The 12,181-nt window shown below is 42.2% G+C and overlaps 1 protein-coding gene across 6 annotated transcripts in view; it reads right to left on the reverse strand.

Moving 5' to 3' along the window:
- The window catches only part of MEF2C (myocyte enhancer factor 2C), a 201,601-nt gene extending 194,009 nt beyond the window's left edge, over nt 1-7,592 (reverse strand). For 5 of the 6 annotated variants that reach the window (XM_084833623.1, XM_084833626.1, XM_084833625.1 and 2 more), the window contains exon 1: nt 5,528-6,107. The gene's annotated coding sequence lies outside the window, so the exon portion shown is untranslated. Of the gene's footprint in view, nt 1-5,527; nt 6,108-7,379 lie in introns of those variants that run through there. The other variant, XM_084833622.1, reaches the window with a different exon arrangement.
- Nucleotides 7,593-12,181: the final 4,589 nt, after the last annotated feature.

The following is a 12,181-nucleotide window of genomic DNA, read 5'->3' on the forward strand; positions in this document are numbered from 1 at the left end:
CATAGTTCTCCCCCAAACTTTGTTTATATAGCTGAAAACCCTGTTCAGACTTTCAAGATTACATATACACAACACAAACAACAACACAGCTAGAGTCCTATAAGAGATAATCTCACTATATTTTGTTATAATGACAAGAAAAGTTGCTAAATTCAGTGAGTGGGCTCCTCTCTATCTAATGCATTCCCCTACAGCTAGATGACATTCACTTCATAAAGTCATACATTTATTCAGCAATCTATAGGGACCATGTGGAATATGGGAAAGCTAGCTAAAAGTTTTTTGTTCAAAGGCTCACCCCACCACCTCCCACTGAAAGCAGTGACCATACCAGAAAGGTTTGCAGATTGAAGCCATGATCTGTACACTGAAAATAGTAGTTACAAACACAGACACAGATTTTATAAATATAAAACATAAATATAAAACAGTTTCAAGAATGAAACTTTTGTAAGCTTTCATGATTGGTCCTTTTAAGTAAATTGAAAGAGTACATTTAATTATCAGCAGCATCTATAGATTCTTTGATTATGTTTGTTTAATTAATATTTCACAAAGTACAACATGCCTTATAATAGTTCCTCACCATTTAAATTTCACTTTATAGTGCTATGAAATGCTTATGGTAAGTTACATGCTCTCTTATACTGTTTATATATTTTTTCGGCCTCAAAGTAAACAGGTAATCTTACCAATATTTGTTTCCAACAGTTACACACACCCATCTATTAAACCACAGTGCTTTGATTTAACTTGACTAGACCTAACACATCATTTAAAAACAAACTCCACTAGTTTTAGGGGAGGTTATTCTCAACTAAACCTGCTTAGGAACATTGCCTTGGGCCAACCCTTTATCTGAAGAGTGACTGGCATCTCAACTTTATATACATTTATTTTAAGCCCCACTGATTTCAGTGGAACTTACTTCCAAGTAAATGTACTTAGGATCATAGCCTGTAAACCCAAATCACCTTATAAACAACTATTCCACTTTAATCAAGCTGTGAATCCTGCAAATAAGTTCATGTGAAATGAAGGAGGGGAGGGTGAGGGTAATACATATCAGAACAAAATTTCCCAGAAGTCAAATAGAAAACAGAAAAAATTTCTACAGTTAAATATGTGTGCTGTTTTTCACTGGTATTCTTCCTGATTCTAAAAAAAACATACAATAACAGAAAATTAAACCCATACCTAATACTTTTAGAGATCATCTCTACCACAGGCAATGAAATGCAATGTTTACATTTATGGCTGACTCATTAATGCCATACTATGCAAGAGGCATTCATTGGGTTTTTTCAAGGTTTTTTTTGAAGGTTAAGAAATGCTAGACAATCAGTCAGCAAGGGAATTCAGTGCTTTCAAATCTTAGTACAAAAAAAGTTAGTTAAATTTTCATAGCTGAAAATACAAAATACAACTGAATATTCCATTCTAAAAGGTAGCTGAGGGCTCCTGGGAGTAAGACGGTTTAAAGGCATTGCACATTTTTGATAAATGATAAAGGGAGACAAATAGCTGCAATCTTGAAATAATTTATTCATTAGCAATCCCAATGATCTCAACAAAAATTATCGGAACTAAAGTGGTTTGAGGAAGTACTTTCCCTTTAGGTTGCAATTTGCTGTGCATACAGTAAGGAACCCATATAGTCTCCTGACAGTTCCCGAATGATCTAACAGTACTTGGAGGATGTGTCATGTAACCAGGTATTGCAGCTTCATATACGTAAAACTTTAAAGTTCTATAATAACTGTACAGCCACTGAGGTTTCAGAACATACCAGTAAGCTGCAATTTTTGAATGATCGCTACACAAAAAACTCCCATTTTAAAACTGAGTTTCCCATGCTTCCAATTGCTCTTAACAATGACTAAGCAATCAAGCTATAGTAGCCCTTATGTAATAAATAACCAATTGAAAATGAAGTGTGCCTTGCCATGCAGCAGCAATCAGCTTTTATCTCTGTCCAATCAAGTTGACATCTGAACTGCCTAATCCTCCTTTTGTAAGGCACATAAGACTGTGTTGTCACTGTTGGTTTTGTGAATTGTCTCTATAAGCTGCTCTGATTTCCTAAAGATGACAGATCCCAGTGAACAGCCAAGCTCTACTGCACTGCAGTCAATGCGACAGTTGAGATTAACGTACAGGACTGAAGATACTAGGATTTAATCACCTGTCCACATGTAACACATTGACAGTCAGCTCTCAGAAGATTAACGTAAATCTGTTCAGAGCTGCAAACCAATTACTGTATTCAAAATGCAAGGAATTGCGCTTGAATATCTACACATTTCACTTACAACGTCTACAGCATGTGTCAACTAGTTCTAAACTATGCAGGTTCTACTAGAGAAATATGCATGCTGCAAACCTATATCATTAGCCATTTAAAGCTACAACCTACTACACTTCAGCTAGTTAACAAACTTTTAAGGTGGTATTTCATGGGGGATGCACACCTTCACTGAATTTCACTTATATTCATCTAAATTGCCAGGTAGCCGAGAAAGAACATTTACGTCTAATTCTGGGATTTGAGAGGGCAAAAGAATCCTCATCACATAAATATTTGAGAAAATTGATGTGTAGAAATGGTGAAGATGCTATTTTTGTTTCCATGAATAGAACTTCTTTGTGATCTTCATATAGAAATAATCAGAGAGTTTAAAACCACTCCGATCCATGTTATTCTAATTTTGGTTAAACTACATAGCTAAGAAGTTGGTCTATGTCCAACAGGTTAAAAGTCTGAAAGTTATTAAAGTGATCATTCTTTCTGGCATCTAACATGAAATCATGACTAGCTGAAAACAGTAAAACATTTTAAAAGCTGCTTCCCTTGCAGGGGGGTGGAGGCAGCTGGGTGGGGAGTAAGTATACTGTTAACTAGCTTGTCAAACATCTAAAAAAATAAACTTGTTAGAAATACTGTATTTTAAAATCAAGAAATCTTTAAACAAATTATTTGAAGTCTAACACCACACTGACAAATACATTTATTTGAACGCAAGTACCACCACAACTTACTGCCAAGACGATGCATTTGGATTGCAGTATTACTTATTTTTATCCATATAATAAAGGAAACATATAGAAGATAAGCAAGTTTGCAATTCATACAGTTTAACACTGAACTTCTGGAAATGAGTTAAAAGTTTATTTCTGCCCCCCCACAACAGTTAATAATAATAATAATAATAAGTATTATTATTATTTTAAAAGTAACTATAATAAGTAAATAGATTTTGTTTCGTTTTACTTTAGGTACATAAAGACACACACCTGCTTATATGCTTTAATGAAAAGTCTGCTATCCACCATGCTATTAGAAGAAATGTATCCGTAAGGAAATGAATTCTGCTTATTAACACTTTTTGTCTACAACTCATTTGCAAATAAACATCTTTAAGGTCAGGGTATTAATCTTTCATTATTACATATGTGAATTATTCCAGAGTGGGCAACCCAAACATACAACTTTAAATTATGTATTCTACTATTACATTCATAAACTCAGATGCACATTTCTGAAACATCACCTGTTACAGAAATGCAACCTTTATAATTTAACACACTTTAGAGAAAAGCTAGGGATGCATGACATAACATGTTTCAACTATTTGTAATCAGTAAGGATAAGTTGGTGGTCTCATCATTTATAACATCATGTTTGGAAACTGATGAAAATGTATTTGTTTCTGCTTATGAACTTGATTTCACAAACCTTCACTCATTCATATCAGTTTTCTATTGTCTTCCAAGCAGTTCTACAAGACCTAACTCATATAAGGGTTTGCATGATCGAATCGTAGAACTGTTCTTCTGAACTACTATCATACCATAGAAGAGCAATTTATTGCATATGAGATTTAAAACGAAGTGACATATTCTATGTATTCGGCAAGAACATAGGCAGAACTTCCCAAATCCTGAAGGTTTTAGTGAAATATATCATGGTGTTCCCAAAGACACTAAGTAATCTCATACAATATTAAGAATGCATGCAGTGGCCATCAAAACTAGGAGAAAGCACATTACTGTTTCAAAAGGTACACATTCTATTGCCCATAACTACTTACAATATGAAAAGTGCATTAATTTTAGTATTATGATAAAAGCAACTTGGAACCTTATTTTAGAGCTGAATAGATTTTCTAAATAGCCTGGATGAACCTGAAATTATTCAGTAAAACAGAGACATTGGTTCACAGGTAATCATACCCCTATCCCCTGCCTCTACTGTGCCTTAGGATTTAGCATTATTATACTACATATAAATGTCTATACTCTGCAGCCACAATACCCCTGCTAAGTGCCATTGAAAGAAAAAAGAGGCTTCACATATTCATCTAATGTAATTGGCCAGCTGGACACATTTATATCCACTATTAAAACAAATGTAAGGAACTTATATGTTTTTTTAAGACAATGGCCTTTATGTTTTCATTTTATAGATGTTACTAAAAAGCATTTTGTCTCAAGCCAGGAATCTATAGACCACTGCGGAAATACTGGCAGAATGCCCTTTTGCTGCTTAATTATTTTAAACAGTAGCAGGTATGTAGTATGTGCCAGAAGTATTTTATTTTAAAACACTTATCTGTGGTATTAAAGATTAGACTATCCAAGACTTGCCAGTGACATAAAGAATAAAGCACAAAGTTCTATTACTCAAATATATTTTTGGAAAACAGCATTATGAAGGTAGCATTATTCTTCTACGTTTTCCCAAGTCTACTGAACTATGCAGGAAATATAGCCATTTGATATTTACATAACAAAACAATATCCTTTATAGATTCCCCTACTCTTTCATACACAAGTTAAACCTGATTTTTTTAATAAATAGTAAGTATTAAACACCTTCCAGGGTGCGATCTAGTCTCGCTTAACTTACAGCTAAAGTTGGAAAGACTGTGAAAAGAAGAACATAGCTTGTTTTCCCATCCAAATGTTCCCAATTCCTCCATCTCAAAAGGAAGTGTGTAAATGCAAAGATGTGCTGGGAGAGATGCTATGTCTAAAACCAGAGAATTAAAACAACAGTGACGTGCTGCACACAACGAAGTTTAAAAGGGCATTTGCTCTTATGCCAGCTTATTTCTTCACTGCACTGCTTGATAACTCACAGGGCAAGTACTCCAAGGTCAACAGCATTCGGTGAAATGTTCAAAGACAAACAAACCTGAGCGCACTTCACAATATCAAAACACACCAATGACGTGAACTAACTTCATGAAACTTTAAACACTCATGCAGCTGATGGAGAGAAGGGGAGGCGGGGAGTGGAAAACAAACCCTCAGCAACTTAACTCTGTTGGTTGGTTTGAGTGCAAAGTTACTTCAAAGCCACTGATTACACTAGGGCTATATATGCCTACGCCACACACATCCCCAGCACATGTAAACCTACTGCCACATACATTGCAATGCCTGCATGGAGGCATCACATTAGGCATCACAGGGTGAGACAACAGTCTATTTTACTTCTAGATTGAATTGCACATGTACTTACATTGCAAACGTTTAGATGATCAGACTAGTCCTTGAGATATTTTCCCTTCTTGGGAACAGGAGAGAGGGAGAGAGAGAGGGAGGGAGAGAGAGAGAGAGATACTGAGGAGAGTGGGGGGAAGAAGAAAAATAAAAGCCTTTAGTTCTTCCAGCCTCGTAAGATGTTCACCACCTGGTTCAACATGCAGCCTCCTTTAACCACACATACACGCACGCACGCGCGCACGCGCGCGCACACACACACCCTTGAAAATCAATCCAATGAGCAGCCAGAAGCTATCTGCTGGTGGTGGTGGTGGTGGTGGTGTGTGTGTGTATCTAAGCGTGCAGGAGGCGAAAGTACCCGAGCTGCTGGTCGGATTAAAAGTAAGCGGACTCGTCCTGAGAGCGTCCAGGAAGGAAGTGACAGGAGGAGAATGGGAAAAGAACAGCTCACAGGCTTTGTAACATCGCGGAACGGAGGAAGGAGGGGAAAGAGAGGCAGGGAAAAGAGGATTCAAAACTACACGCCCGGCGAGGCTTCTCTTCCTTCTGTCCTCCTCCTCCCTCCTCCCTCTCTCTCCCTCTCCCACAATCCCAACGAACCACTCTCTTGCCGAGCTGGAGAAATAATCAGTTTCACTCTTGAAAAAAGGGGGCGGGATCACATCCCGAAAGCGTTTTAATAAAACAAACAGACAGAGGAGAGGGAGACCAGCCAGGAATATAGCAGAGGCGGCTGCAAAGCTCCCCCCACCCCTTTGCCCCTCTCTAGTCTCAACGAGATTGATAAATTACTCCACTACCCTACTTTAATTATGTATATGGTATGCAGAATAAATCACCCAACATCAGGCACCTCAATCAAGCACTTTTTAAATGATAATTGCATCTTGGCTGAATCAATCTTGCCATGCCTGACATTTTGCTAATTTTAGTTTTTTACCGCTGTGGGGGCTGGGGTTGGTTAGTGGCTAGGGGGAGTTGGAGGAATGACATGTGCCATGGAGCAACCGAATGACAATCCTTTATTATTATTACGCACCACCAAAACAATCGCGGCAATAAGGCAGAGAGAACACACACCTCGCTCTTCTCCCCGCCGCCGCCCCCCCGCTGCCACGCCACCCCAGGGGAGAAAGTGATAGGAGCGGGGGGGGGGGCAAGATCGCTGCCGGAACCGTCCGGGGTGAAGTCTTCTTGACCAAAACCAGCCGTAGCAACCCCGAAACACACTAGGATTGCGTGTTAAAGAAACTAGGGGGGGGGGGGGAGCTCCAGCGGCAATACTTGCAAAAGCCCGAGAGGCTGTTTGGATGGTAGGAATGGGTTTGGGGTGGGGGGAAGGGATGCTGTTAAAATGCTTAGAAATTGCAGCAGCCTCTTTTGCCCTAGCCCGCTGGTCTGCCTTTGCTACTGATAAGCAGCGAAGTCTCTCGACTGCTGCTAAAAGCAGCGCATCTCTCGGCAGAGGTCGGGGCGCGTTCGGATGGGCTTCGGATGGAATGGATTGCGGATCGGAGGGGCTGCGCGGCCCTCGGAGGCGATTAAGCAGCAGCAACGGAGGAGAAAGGAAGTCCGCCGCCTTCGGCAGCTGAGGCAACAGCGCTCGCTCCACGCTGTCAGGGCAGCCCAACTTTCGGATCCGTTTGGAAACATCACACCCCACTCCCAACCACCGAAGCCTTTAGCTGGGATGGGATGGGATGCGAGGCAGGCAGGGGTATTTTTTTTTTTTATCACGGCCCCTGACATTTCTTCCTCTGCCCTCCCTCTCTCCCTCCATCCCTTTTGCGCTTCGGGCTGTAAACCAACCCTCCAGTTCCCAAACGCGTTAGGCTTCCGTCTCCAAGCGCTACGGTGACTTCACTTACCCTGGGCTGCTCCAAACGGCACAGGAAACCGGCGCGCGGACTCCGGGGGAATGATCAGGATGCTAAAGTTTGGGGGGAAATGCAGATAAACACGCACGCGCGCACCGCCGCGCTTTGCGAGGAGGGCGGCTGGCTAGATAAAATAACCGTTCCCTTCCTTTCCTAGGTCGAAATCATACCCTTTAGACGCTCCCTCGCTTCCCTACTTTGCTCGCAGTGCCCCGTCTAAAAAGATCCTCACTTTGCCTTCAAAAACTCCGCTGTGCCAACTCACCACCTCAGCATCGCGCGAGCAAAAGCAAAGTTGCCCCTGGTCTCGCAACCGCAGGCTGTAATACCTGGGAGTAAGTCCCACTTGGACTGACTTTTGAGTATAGGATTGTACTGTCAGATCTCTGCGTGGATTGGGCCCTGAAGCGACCACTGGAGAAAAGGGACAATCCACGGACACATTTCTGACCTGACACTTGTAATCTGCAACCCGATCACTTCTTTAACTCCATGGCCCTCCTGATTTGTACATGTGGGGTGGGGGGAACAATACTAGAAAGATGTCCATTGCATTTAGTGCTGAAGAAGACATTAATTTTAGGAAAGCAAGACATTATGGGGAAGCAATAGATAAATTCCAGATATTAATATTATTTTTCCTTTAATATTCACACCAATAGGCAATCTGCCCAGTCCCAGAAAATAAGATACACAAAACAGATTAAATCCAAAAATGAATATAGGGCGATAGCTTATTAAGTCCAACTACATTTTGCCCCAAATAGTGAGCAAGCTTTGGAATACCCCAGAACTCTTCTCCGGACAGAATGTACATCAGAAAATATAGGGTGGAGGAAAAGAGAAAAAAAGTGGGCATGGTGGGAAAGCCCAAGTCTATACTTTCCAAGATGACCAGGACCATTTCTTCCCCCACAATCTTTTTGCTTGTTTAATACCCAGCCTGAAGAAGAGCTCTGGGGAACTCCGAAGCTTGCTCAGTACTATGAAACATTTGTTTATCCTATTGAACATATAACTCAACTGTTATTTTTATTTTTTTCTAATGGACCAATGCAATTACCAGCAATTTTCAAAAATAAAAACAGCTAAAAGTATATCTAATTATATATTCTTGCTGGTGCAAACATATGTAGGCTTGAGAATTCAATAGATTTTTTTTTTAAGATGAAGAATGGAAGGATATCCAATTATTTATAGAGAATAAGGGAGTAATCCTATACTCATTAGTAAGCTGGCTGGGAGACAGAGTGGAGATACAGGTCTGCTGATGGGACAACACGTACACCAATGGAAGTCCCTCGGCCTGCCTGCAGAAAGCTCTGCTGGCATAGGTGTTCCACCAGTGATGTTCTGCTGACAGAGCTAGGGGAAACAGGGCATGCTGGGAGAAGAGACACCACATCCTAAGCATCTTTGTTTACCTGACATACCTCAGGAACTGGCATGACTCTACACCAGACCCAGTTCCCTGCCACTGCAATGAATGAGAGGGGAAAAGAAAAAGCTGCCAACCTCCCGATCTGCCCACAGTGAAATGGCACATTACAGAATAGGTAGTTGCTCCACAAGTGAAAAGGAGGGTTGCTCTGCCCATTTACTAATTAAATTGCTGTTGCTCTATTGTTCCTTTCTAGGTGGTAGATATATGCCAGTAGGGGTGAAGCGTCCAGTATTTTCTGTGCTATCTGGATGGTTCATTACAGTGTGTGGTATACCTCTACGATGGAGTATCTTGTTAAGATAATTTCAGCCATTTTTCTACAAGGGTTATAATTTCCATTATATGCTGCCCTTTGTGCTATGGGGAACTTTGTTCAAGTATCGTGCAACGGTGAGATATAAATCTGCTTTTCTCAGGTCCACATCCAACACTCTGGCCACTACATTACACTGGCTCTAGGACGAAATGGAGGAAGGGGTGATGCCTCAAGTCATTCCCTAACAACAACAACAAAAACCCTTGAATAATCATGTGTCTATCAGTTTGGTGGCAAAAAACAGTGTTACCCCAAAATAAGGGAGTGGTTTCTACACACCCAGGAGACAACCTAGGTATAGAAGTTTATAAATTAAAAGAGAAATATATTTAAAAAAAACAAAGTACCTTGAGAAGGACCTGTGAACTTCCAGACTTCCAGAGATAAGAAAGTTATAGAAAAACTAATTGGACAGTGAACTTCCGGATTCACACTGAACACCAAAGTCAGGAACTCTTGTACACCTTGATGGATAACCATCATCACACAAACAAAATCAAAGTAGGGCAGTAAATTAAGAGCAAAGTGACATAATTTTACCACAATGGTATATTTTAAGGACTTATTTGTGTATTATGATTGGGATTTTGTAGCAATGGAGAAACCCTGCAGGATCCAAACCTTCAGCATCACATAGGATCAGGTCCAGTTTGGATGTATTGGTATTACCACACACTCTTACATTGCAACTTACATAGTTGCAGCTTACAAACTCACACATCATCACTAGCCTTCCTCCCTACACACACAAACACACTCTCTTTTTTTCACACTTACAACCACACATACTGTACACCTTGAAAATGGTAATGGTGCAAACAATAGTGAAATACTTTCGTTCTCCATGAATACCCCAACACGGATTACATGTTGCAACACACTATGATGTCTGATACTCCTTAGTTCCTCTGTGTGTTTACGCTTCAATATATACCTTTCTTAGGACCATGCTCTACAGTACATCACATTGGCAAGTAACCAGTCAGAGTTAAGCATTTCAAAGGCCTGACACACCCATGCATGCATATTTCTCAATAATGCATCATGTAGTGACTCACAGCGGAATGTGGTGAACAGCTTTTTTGGAAAAGCATTGTGCCTGACATGAAGTGGTATTTGATCTGTGATAGCTGTTTTACACTTGGAAGTAATTGCTTGATGTTGCAGGAATTGAGCAATACATACACCCATATATGAACTTACATTAACTCCCACTGATTTTAATGGGAAAGTAAATCTTTCCTATTGAAAGCAGTATGACTTAAAAGTCTCAAATTTTGCTGGCTCATACCATTATGTTGTGCATAGCATTAATGCTTAAGACCTAGGGATGGCAGAGAATTCTGCCACGGACTCCAATGAGGCCAGATTCTAAGAATCCGGCCCCCCACAGTCCATGGCAGAACGAAAGATTCACCTCCGCCACCTGGGGGAATCCGCATGGGCCACATCCTACCTGCTGCCGGCCGGCCGCTGCCGCCTGTCTTCAGACGCAAATGGCATCCGGCATAGCAGACGCCATTTGCGTCCCTGCCTTTTGCCGTGATAGGCTATGTAAAGATTTATCACGGCAAAAGGCAGGGATGCAAATGGTGTCCACTACACTGGATGCCATTTGCGTCTGAAGACCAGCAGTCCGGCAGTGGACAGACCCGGCTGGTGGCTCTACAGACTGGCCATGGAGCAGAGCCGGCCGGGGAGGATTCCGGGGGGAAGAACGGATCGCCTCACCCCCCCCCCCACGGACTCGGAGGTGAGTTCCGTACACCATTAGGACCTAAGCATTAATGCTGAGAAAAATAATGGGCATGAACCTTAGGTAATTCTTTTGGCCAAACAATAGGTCTTAGGATGGCTTACTCCATTTTTACTAGAGAACCTATCTTGCATTGAAATTAAGGATGTCAGAGAATTCCGCCACGGATCTCGGTGAGGCCAAATGCTAGTGCATTCGGCCCCCCGAACTCCTTGGTGGAACGGCCTGCCGCCACCCCGCCCCTCCGGGACAAGACTTACCTGGGGCGGATGTTCCGGGCAGCGGCAGCTGGTCTTCCGACCCGCTGCCGCCGCTGCCATTTGCAGTCTTGTCTTGTCTTTTTTTTTTTTTTTTTACAGAGACGTGATACATAAGTTTTTACGTAGCCTATCGCGTCTCTGTAAAAAAAAAAAAAAAAAGACGAAAAATAAGGAATGCATATGGCGGCGGCCGTAGCTGCCGCCATTTGCGTACACGTTTTTTTCCCCTTACCCAGAGCCCTCCGTGGCTGGAAATCCAGCTGCAGACGGCCCTGGCCTGGGCCTGGCCGGCTGCTCCGCAGAGCCGCTGCGGAGCACAGCCGGCTTTCGAGGATTCCGGGAAGGAGGACCGGATCGCCTCCCCCGCAGCGAGGATTCCAGGGGGAGGGACAGAGCGCCTCCCCCCCCAGTGGAACCCGGCGGAGCCAGGTAAGCGGGGTTTCATACACCTCTAATTGAAATTATGCAGCGAATCCCCTTGTGAGGTAACATGTAGTTCAAAAGTCACAGGGCGTCTCTACATTAAGCAAAAAAAACGCCGAAAACTATATCCTTTCCGGAACTTCCTGCTTTCGGTTTCTTTGCGGGATCAGGAAGGGCTTCTTCACATGGCAGCCACATGGTTTGAACTGAGAGAGTGCCTGCCTCCCTCCCTCCCTGGCATGTCTGCAAAGGGGGAGGGGGTCTTGTTTTCATAGCTTAACTAATGCTGTACTCTTTTCTCACAGGCCCCAGGAAACCTCTGACTTACTTCTGAGTAGACATAAAATGTAAGATCACCCTGGAAGTCTGCAACCCTCAGCACACTTACTTGGGAGTAAGCCCCATTGCACTTAATAGGGTGCTCTGAAACAACAGAGGACTTTGCTTGTGAGCTTGGGGGGGTAGGGGATCAGATGTGTCCCCCTTCATTGCAGGGAGGAATTTTACCCTCTTCTCCCTCCAACTGAGAAATGCGGAGGCAGGATTTGCAGTCAGCAGACCATTCTTGCCCTCGCACCTATCAAATCTGTTCAG

This window comes from Heloderma suspectum, chromosome 2, assembly GCF_057233095.1.
Source record: "Heloderma suspectum isolate Gila_16-S chromosome 2, 16-S_ref, whole genome shotgun sequence".
NCBI classification, from domain to species: Eukaryota; Metazoa; Chordata; class Lepidosauria; order Squamata; family Helodermatidae; genus Heloderma; species Heloderma suspectum.